Genomic DNA, 10,762 nt, shown 5'->3' on the forward strand with positions numbered 1-10,762 from the left:
CCTAAGCTCGAAAAATGAAATTCATGCAATTTACTCCTTGTTCTGAGCCTAACCGAATTTTGTATGTAATATTTTCAGCCCATGTATTTCATAAAAATTAGAATTTTTCCATGGATTTTTCATTTTTACAATTTAGCCCTTAAATCAAATTTCCATCAAATTCACTTTGTAAAAGTTGTTTATCTATCAACAACCTTTTATTTTCAACCATAAATTTCAAAATTTCAGCATATTCTTCTATGGAAAAATTTCTATACTTTGATATCTTTTCAAATTAATCCCCAAAATAGATAGATTAATTTACCTCGATCTCAAAAATATAAAAATTACTAAAAACGGGGCTTGAATACTTACCTAATTTGGCCAAGAAAGCTTGCTTTCTCTTTCCTAGGGTTTCCATGTATTTTTGGAGAAGAAGATGATATAAAATGATGATATTTTCTATTTAATTATGATATCATCCTTTATTTTTTCAACTTTCCAATTTTATCCTTTTCATTATTTCTTTTTCCGTGGATAAATCATCATCCTTAATGACAAAGCATATTTTAATGGTATATTTCCTTATAAGGACCTCCAATTTAAATTTCTATAGATATTTAATCCCTTTAGCAAATAGAACTCAACTTTTGCACTTTGTGCAATTTGGTCCTTTATCAAATTAAACATGTATTCGATAAAATTTCTTTACAAAATTTTCACACAACATTTTTATCATATTATAGACCATAAAATATTATTAAAGTAAATTTCCCCTCTGGAATAGGATTTGTGGTTCCAAAACTACTGTTCCAATTTTTCTGAAAAATGGGCTGTTACATTTTAACCCTTTCCACATTAAGACTTTAACTCTTTTTTTTTTGCAAATTAATCACAATTATTCCCATATTAAAATTTAGATTTTATTTTGTACAATTCAATTCTTGAGATTCCCTTAAAACAAAGTTAATTCATACTCTAACATGAAAATAATTGTGAAATTCAGGTACTAACTGTACCGACGAAAAGAAATTGGGACCCAGCAAGGGAACATAGTCGAATTCAGCCCAAAAAATGGATCAACCGTCCATCAAATTGAACCAAATTAACTTTTTTTATTACGAAGACTTAAAAAAGTCTCTGTTCACACACCGAAGCATAGAAGGATTACAATCTAAACGTGCTTTTTGGGTTTCCAAACTTTTCTTTAATTATTGTTCCTTTATCGACGAAGCAAATTATTTATTCCACGCCTGAAAAAGCAATGAATTACCATGCATTTGCAGAGACTTTCCTTAAAATCTTTACTCCAAAAATGAAGAATGCTGAGAATTTGTATGTAAAATCTTCAAAACCTGCATTTCTCTTCATATTATTATTCATCCTTGTTCATCTTCCAAAGGCTGCATCGGTGGATGATGATAATAACATCAATTTCACTTTCCCTGATTTCAACCCAAATACGCATCGCATAGTGTATGAAGCTGATGCATACGCATCAGGCAACGCAATACAACTTGCTGCTGACCAAATAAACAAGGGTCTAAATGGTAGTGTTGGTCGAGCCACTTATTACAAGCCAATGCACCTTTGGGACAATTCATCGGGGAATCTCCTACTTGCAGATTTCACCACTCAATTTTCTTTCTCCATTGATTCTTTGCACAATAGCTCACACGCTAGTGGGTTTGCGTTTTCCCTGGCTCCCAATGGCTCAAATATCCCACCTGGATCCATCGGTGGTTGTTTGGGACTTCAAACTAATTGCTTGTCGAATTTGACTTACGACGTCAACTCTAAATTTGTTGCAGTGGAGTTTGATACACATCACAGTCCTTGGGATCCTGCGGGGATGTCTGAGCACGTGGGCATTGATATCAACTCTGTCAAGGCTTCTAACCCCATCGTCAAATGGTGGTGGAGTGATATTGAAAATGGGGGAAAAGTTAATGCTTTCATCACTTACAACTCTAGTACAAAAAACTTGAGTGTTTTTTAGTTGATGCTAGTGATTTTTCTGGTGAGAATTCATCTAGTCTTTCTGCAACACTGGATCTTAGCCGATATTTAACAGAATGGGTCACGTTTGGCTTCTCAGGAGCCGCTGGATATAGCGCAATGACAGAGCTACAGACTATTTATTCCTGGAATTTCAGCTCTACCTTACAAGTTTCCATGAATACAACTATCCATCCTCCAGCAATTGCACCAAGCCTTCCAGTCAACCCCAGAAGGAAGAGCAAGACATGGCTATGTGTAGTTCTAGCCATCGTTAGTGGCATTTTTGCTTTGCTCCTAGTTCTAGGTCTGGTTTGGCTTTTTTGCAGGAGAGGAAAGTATAACAAGATGAGGGATGATGGGCCCATGCCTGTCAACGTAGAAATGGAAAAAGTAACAGCACCTAGGCAGTTTTCCTACAAGGAGCTAAGACTTGCAACCAGTAATTTTGCTGATGAAGGTCTGCTCGGAGAGGGAGGTTTTGGGAAGGTTTATTTAGGCTTCTTGAGTGACATCAACTGTAGTATTGCTGTCAAAAGGATAACTCCACATTCTCAACAAGGGGTGAAAGAGTACGAATCAGAAGTTACAACTATTACGAGATTGAGGCATAGGAATTTGGTCCAACTAATTGGTTGGTGCCATGACAGTAAGGAGTTCCTCATCGTGTACGAATTCCTTCCAAATAAGAGTCTCGATTACCATCTACATAGAGAGCCATGCTTGTTGACGTGGGATACAAGGTATAAAATCGCTATGGGACTGGCCTCAGCGTTGTTTTATCTGCAGGAAGAATGTGATCAATGCGTTTTGCATCGAGACATCAAGTCAAGTAATGTTCTGCTAGATTTGAGTTTCAATGCAAAGCTTGGTGACTTTGGGCTGGCTAGGCTTGTTGACCATGGACAAGAGTCTCAAACAACTACGGTTATGCTTGGGACTGATGGTTATATAGCACCCGAGTGTCTTGTCACATACAAAGCCACTAAGGAATCGGATATATATAGCTTTGGTATTGTTGCCTTAGAAATAGCCTCCGGAAAGAAGGCCTTTGCTGTAATAGAAAGGAATGGCAAGAGATTCAAAAGAAAACTGGTGGAATGGGTTTGGGAACTGTATGGGAAAGAGAGCCTTTTAGACGCTGCTGATCCACAATTGCATGACAATTACGACATGGAACAAATGGAACGGCTGCTCTTAGTTGGGCTGGCTTGTGCTAACCCAAACTATTATGCCCGCCCATCGATAACGCGGGCCATCGACATCCTTGGTTTCAAAGCCCCACTGCCCATGCTACCACAGGAGCTGCCGGTTCCAACATATATTGCAGCTTTGGAAGACAATACTGTTACATCTTCGGCATCCAATTCATTCCATACCACTGGTTCCAGAAGAAACAAAACCCAAACTTCAGGCAATGGTTCTAATACCCATTCTTGAAGGATAAAACAAGGACTCCAAGTTCAGACACAGAAGCCAAACAGTGAGTTCTTGGTTAGTAGTTAACACTTAGTATTTTGTTCTTTTCATTGGCTATGAAGATTACTATTTTGATATTTTAATTTTGTACTTGTTGTTATGGTTTTCCAAGTGTAAAATAATGATAGTTTTCGTTATTAATAAAAGTCCAATTTTCCTAACAAAATGAACTATTAGGATCGACCCGATTAAGTAACGAACAAGAAAAATAACGGAATAAATTGAGAAATTAAACACACAAATTTAACGTAAAAAACTCCTCCAAAGAGGATAAAAACCACGGACAAAAATAATTTTACTATAATGACGAAAGAACGAATAGTACAAAAGATGAAGATAAAGACTAAACTCCGAAAACTCAAAAACAAATAACTCTCAAAACGTAAACACAAAATTTTTTAAATGTGTTATGAGTTCTAATTTCTAATTGTTGTGTTTTTCTAAGGTTGTAAAAGAGCCTATTTATAGGCTAAATTTATAGGTCAAATAATAATAAAATAATCTAAATTAATCAGTATTTGATTGAAACAAATAAACAGAGTTTAACTAAAAAATTATTTCTCAAATTTAACTGAAAATAGGGGTCATATTTAACATCAACAAATATATAAAACCTTACAAATAAATAAAAACCGATTCGAAAGGTTCCTAGGAGACTCATTGACTTGTAATTTCTCCAAGTCTTTGTAGTTTTATTAACATCTATGGACAACAATAAAGAATATATTTAAGCAGTAACTGTAGTGGAGCCCGTGACAATACAAGGAGCCAATTACTTCTTGACAAACATTTGCAAATTAATGTCGTCAAAACCAAAAACAAAAAGGAAAAACTAACAGCAATGTCAATTATTACAAGGTACCAAGATTCCTTGGATTTATGTAATATTTTTATAGAGGCTTTAATCACTAATTAAAGTTATATATATATAAAAAAGAACATTCCTTAAAAAACATTTCTATAGGGACTAAATTGGATCCTCATTAGTGTTTTGGTTGAGGAGCTTTAGTTGAGAGATAGAGATTAGAGATATATACATTCCATCTTCTTTTCAGCAAGTGTACAATTACACTTGATGATGTTAGTTTACAACTTGGCCTATCGATCAATGGGGATATCATTACAGGGCCAATTATTAATGCTGATTGGAGTGCAATATGTGAGGAACTACTAGGGAATGTGCCGAACAGGTTTAGGGTTAGCCGGATCGAGATGACATGGTTGGAGGATAACTTCCAGACTATCGAGACTTCAGCGAGTGACGTTGAAAAGGAACAATTCACACCACATTCATCTTGAGGTTGATCGGGGGTCTATTAATGCTCGATAAATCTCGCAATTTGGTACATTTAAGGTGGCTACCACTACTAGCCAACTTGAAAGAATCAGGACAACTTAGTTGGGGATCAGTGGTGCTGGTGACATTATACCGAGAAATATGTTGAGCGACAATATCGAATAAAACTAAAATCAACGGTTGCATTCTCCTTCATATGGTAAATTTCATTTGACAATATCATTACCATTTTTACTTTTCATTGTTGTATTTTTGAAATAACATATTATATGAATAGCTGAACCAACCCCATGAGACACAGCGGTATACCAACCAAGCTCGAGTATATTCGACTAGCTCCAGATCAAGAAATCAAAGAGGATATTAGTTTATGATTTTCAAAGTTATATAATATGTACTATAACACTTGAAATTAAATCTCAGACACGTTTTAAAAATTATAAATTCGTAATGCAGTTTGTATGGATGCCATATACAGATCTAAGGATTCAAGAATGTGTCACGATAGAATTTTTAGCCAGTCACAAAATCTGGCACGCCAAAGTGCTATTGGCCATTTTAAAACGGTCGAGATGTACGAATCCGACCAATTCATGTGATAGTTCAGGTGTACGCAACGTATTCTGCCACCACTTTAAAAGCTCGATGACTTACACAAGATCGACTTGAAGAGGAAACTCGAGGAAGATTGGCCAACATTCCACAAGAAGTACATCGAGATGTGGCAGCGTAGGTATGATTACTTGCCAACACGTGAACTATTTCTCACACCAGAGTTGACGACATCTCCAGATTACATAGATTGGTTCAGGTATAACAATAAGTCGTATCTACTGTCGACTTCGAAAAGCAGTAGGTAACGTCACCGTAAGAGGCCAAGATGAGGGCCCATCAATCCTAGGTTGAGAGATAGAGATGTGAAGGGATCAACATATGCTCTATCTACACCAGAGGACCCGATTTTTGTGTAACCTCTTGATCAGTATGGTTCATTTGTTTTTGCTTCTAACCCATTTTTTGTCACAAGCATCATAACACACACTCATTCCCCGCTTCATCACCTTCAGTTCCAGTTTATTTTACACAACCACTACAACATGTGCAATCATTCTATGCATCAACATACTCAGCACCAGTTTATTTTAAACAAGCACTATAGCACGCACAACCATTCCCTACATCAACACCTTCTGCATGGATATATTATGCACGACCACCACCTACTATGCCATATTACATGCCAATCTCACCAACAATACTAACGCATTCAGTATTGCTGATAATACCTACCTTTTATCTGCAACTAGGCCATACAATGACATATAATTGCCTGTTGATAATGTTGCAAACACCTCCAACATCTTTGTTCTACTAGGGTGGACCAACCTTGCAACCGCCAACTCAAACAGGGGGGAATCCACAGTGGGCAACTAGGACACAGTTGCAGTAACAATGGAGGAAGAAGATGAAGTCAGCGATCAACCCCAACATGCACGTCAACCTGATCCTGAAGTCGATGAGGAGCCGACAAACCAATTAGTAAGACGAAACCCGAGGCGTGCCCTACGCCGACCCAGTTGTGGCACATATTCGGGACATAGAAAATTATGTTATTTTGTAATTTTGTAGTTTTTTATATACTTTGTTTTACATCTGAAATGTACACTTATTTACAATGTACGAAACTAATTTATTAAATTAGTTTGATTTGTACACAATCAATTTGTGAGTTTAAAATTTACAATTGTTTATGTTACTTTTTCATTTAAGTTTTTCTCCGTCCATTTGTTAAATACAATATTTTCAAAAAAAACAAATAATTGCTCAGAAGGCTCAAAAAAACCCTAAACTTCACTTGCGAATTGTATTATATCTTGCTTTAATAATTAATAGTAACTTACACTTTACAGGAAAAAATTAATGAATAAACGAATAAGTTAGTGTTTTCACTACATGAGTTAGCGTTTTAATTAGCTCTTCTACATTTTAATAATTAATATTAACTTTGGCGTGCGAGTTCTACACATGCAATTTCTACATTTTCCTCAATCAAGTTTATCCCGGGAATCCCAAATTGCAAAAGCTCAAAAGCAATTAAGTTTTGAGGTTGAAATGCTTAGAGAGAAAACGCTCCCTCTAAGGGGCATTTTCATTTGGCATGGTAGTGAAAACGCTTCCTACAAGACACGTTTTCAAGCCACATGTGTGAAACGTTTGTGGAAAACGCTGCCTATAGGAAGCGTTTTCACTACCATGTCAGATGAAAACGCCCCCTGTAGGGTGCGTTTTCTCTCTGGCCATTTCAACCACTCCAGCTTAATTGCTTCTAAGCCTTACAACTCAAGATTCTCATGATAAAATTTTTTTCCCTTTATACCCCGTCCCATCCTCTATATAAATGCTTCTTCTTCGTCCCTTACTCACCACATCTCAATCTCCTTTAAAATTTTTTAGGTTTAAAGATTTATTTCTCTCTTTCTTTGAAGGTGATTACTCATAGTTTTAAATTGCGTTTGGGTTCACAGTGATGTCATAAAGCTCGATAACCTACAAATTTCACCTATCGTGTGAGTATGGTACCATCACTTGATAAGTCAGGATCACTTTGCAACTCGAGGTCCAAGTTTGCGGTGATTATATCGTCTCGGGTTGAAGTGTAACTAAGGCTTCAAGTTTACAAATGTTATGATGTCAAGGGATAGAGCATAAATGGACCTGTAGTTAATGGTGCTAATGTAACACCCTAGGAAAATCCCACATCAATAAAGCACAGGAGAGACTTGGGCTATATAAAGGGGTAGAAACACTTAAGTGGTAAGATGACTTTTAGGGGTGTATGAGCGCTCCCCAGAACAAAGCGGTCAGGGCCATGTGCACTAAAAGTGGACAATATCTTACCAGGTTAGGTGTTGGCTATGATATTTATTGGTATCAGAGCCACTCATCGTGCCTCTTGAGCGATGGTGGGGCAAACCTCAGCGAGGACCTTGAGTCCTTAAAGGGGGCGGATGTAACACTCTAAGTAAATCTCAAAATAGCAAAACACAAGAGAGACCTAGACAATATAAAATGGTAGTAATACTTAAGTAGTAAGATGCCTTTTGGGGGTGTATGGGTGCTCTTAAAGACAAAGTCGTAAGGGTTATGTGAGCCCAAAGCAGACCATATCTTATCCGGCTGGGTGTTCGCTATAATAAATAATGCGGGCATGACAATGAGTCTTTTCACTCGAAAAGCATGCTTCATAAAACTTAAACATAGGTACGATGAAGGAATATGCAAGGGACTTTTCAGTATAATCACGTAATTGGTATTGTTCATCTCCACCGAAGGTAGTGTGACCTTTTTAGTATAACTTTTTATACCTCTAATATTGTCACAGGTTATAATAATGGAGTCACCGCCTTTAGTGGTGATGGATAAGACGCATTACTTAATTATGCTGAAATGCCACTATGTTTTTCTTCCCCTACTTATGTTTGAGTTTTATAAAGCATTCTCTTATGATAAGAAACTCGTTGTTGTGCCTGCATAACCATTGTAACCTACAGCCCCATTTATGCTCCATCTCTTGATAGCATAACCTTTGTAAACTTGAAGTTGTAGTTACATTTCAACCCTAGACTGTATAATCACCATCAACTAAGACCTTGACTTGCAATGCGATCCGAGTTCCTAGGTGATGACTCCATACTTACATGGCAGATGAAATTTATAGGTCACCCAGCTCCACGGCACCATCGTAAATTCAAATATTCCTTAAAACTATAACCATGTTTATCTCAAACATAGACTAAAATAAATCTACAAACTTTTAATTTCCAATTGCAAGAAAAAAATAATTTTTAAGTTGTGAAAATGCGTCCTACAGGGTGCGTTTTTACTAATGTGGCAGTGAAAACTCACTATGTAAGATGCATATTTTTTCTCTCTCCTAAAAACGCATCCTACGTGACACGTTTTCAATGATGTGGCATTTAGGAGAGAGAATAAAAACAACGTAGATCAGTAATTTTACCACTGCATTAATTTTTTAACAAAGATTCGAATCACACAACTCTAACAAATCCTATTTTGAAATAACTATAAATTACCTATATTTAGGAAATGGTGACAGCACCTGGGAAGTTTTCCTACAAGGCATAAAGACTTGCAACCAGTAATTTTGCTGACGAAGGTCTGTTTGGAGAGGGAGGTTTTGAGAAGGTTTATTTAGGCTTCTTGAGGGACATTAACTGCAGCATTGCTGTCAAAAGGATAACTCTAAATTCTCAACAAGGGGTGAAAGAGTATTTATCAGAAGTTACAACTATTGCCATGTTGAGGCATAGAAATCTGGTCCAACTCATTGGTTGGTGCCATGACAATAAGGAGTTTCTAATTGTGTATGATTTTCTTCCAAACAAGAGTCTCGATTTCCATCTGCATAGAGAGCCATGCTTTTTAACATGGGATAAAAGGTATAAATCGCTATGAGATTGGCCTCAGCGTTATTCTATCTGAAGGAAGAATGTGATCAATGTGTGCTGCATTGAGACATAAAGTTAAATAATGTTCTGCTAAATTTGAGTTTCAATGCCAAGCTTGGTGACTTTGGGCTGGCTAGGCTTGTTGACCATGGACAAGAGTCTCAAACAACTACGGTTATGCTTGGGACTGATGGTTATATAGCACCCGAGTGTCTTGTCGCATACAAAGCCACTAAGGAATCGGATATATATAGCTTTGGTATTGTTGCCTTAGAAATAGCCTTCGGAAAGAAGGCCTTTGCTGTAATAGAAAGGAATGGCAAGAGATTCAAAACAAAACTGGTGGAATGGGTTTGGGAACTATGTAGGAAAGAAAGCTTTTACACACTGCTGACCCACAATTGCATGGCAATCACGAGATGAAACAAATGGAATGGTTGCTCTTAGTTGGGTTGGCCTGTGCTCACCCGAGCTATTTTGACCGCCCATCGATACCGTAGGTTGTCGACATCCTTTCTTTCAAAGCTCCAGTGCCTATGTGATGAGAACCTGGTAAACTAGTGAATATCTTTACCAAAACGATTACATAGAATTAGAAAATAATCTTCATTCAGATTTCATTAAACTTTGCTTTCCTTGAATAGTTCCCAACTACATGTATATATACACTTGAGAGACCCTTTAACAAATTACCAGCTCACTAACTGCCTAACCACCTAATCCACACATTTACCTAACCACCTAATCCACACATTAATCACATGCATAAACCTCAGTCTATAACATTCACCTAGCTTCCTCGATGGGGACGACCCTAAGAAGATGACGAAAATGAGTAAACGCCGAAACAGACAACGGCTTAGTGAGAACATCGGCTACTTGATCACATGCAGGAACTTCACCAACAACCAACTCACCACTGGCCACTTTCTCGCGAATAAAAAACAGATCAAGTTCAACATGTTTGAACTTAGAGTGCATAATGGGGTTAGCCGCAACAGCAACAGCACTAGAATTATCACACCATACCGTTGGAGGATCAATTGATTGGAGATGTAATTCTGTTAACAACGAGACTAGCCACGTAACATCACTAACGGCGGCTGCTAAACTTCGATATTCAGCCTCTGCCGTAGAGCGAGAAACAACTTGTTGTTTCTTGGAACACCAAGAAATAGGTGTGTGTCCAAAATACACACAATATCCCGTAGTAGACCAAAGATCATCAAAATCAAGTCCCCTATTTGCATCAGCATAACCGACCAAAGACAGTCGATCAGATCTCTGAAACAATAAACCATGAGAAAGAATACCATACAAATATCGTAAAATTCGTTTTAACGCTATCATGTGTAGAGAAGTGGGAGCATGCATGAACTGACACACTCGATTAACAGCATAAGCAATATCTGGCCTTGTCAAAACGATATACTGAAGAGCTTCAGCAATACTACGATATTCAGTAGGATCAGCAAGAGGTTCACCCTCATCTTTTGATAACAAAGAAGAAGTTACCATTGGTGTAGGAACACTTTTGACA

The 10,762-nt window shown here is 37.3% G+C and overlaps 2 pseudogenes; both read left to right on the forward strand.

Annotated features, from left to right (window-relative positions):
• The first annotated feature begins 978 nt into the window (after positions 1 to 978).
• On the forward strand, positions 979 to 3,622 carry LOC108485328 (L-type lectin-domain containing receptor kinase IX.1-like; annotated as a pseudogene).
• A 2,583-nt stretch (positions 3,623 to 6,205) lies between these two features.
• On the forward strand, positions 6,206 to 9,645 carry LOC108485329 (L-type lectin-domain containing receptor kinase IX.2-like; annotated as a pseudogene).
• The last annotated feature ends 1,117 nt before the right edge of the window (positions 9,646 to 10,762 follow it).

The sequence above is a fragment of the Gossypium arboreum genome, chromosome 4, assembly GCF_025698485.1.
Source record: "Gossypium arboreum isolate Shixiya-1 chromosome 4, ASM2569848v2, whole genome shotgun sequence".
In the NCBI taxonomy this organism is placed as follows: Eukaryota; Viridiplantae; Streptophyta; class Magnoliopsida; order Malvales; family Malvaceae; genus Gossypium; species Gossypium arboreum.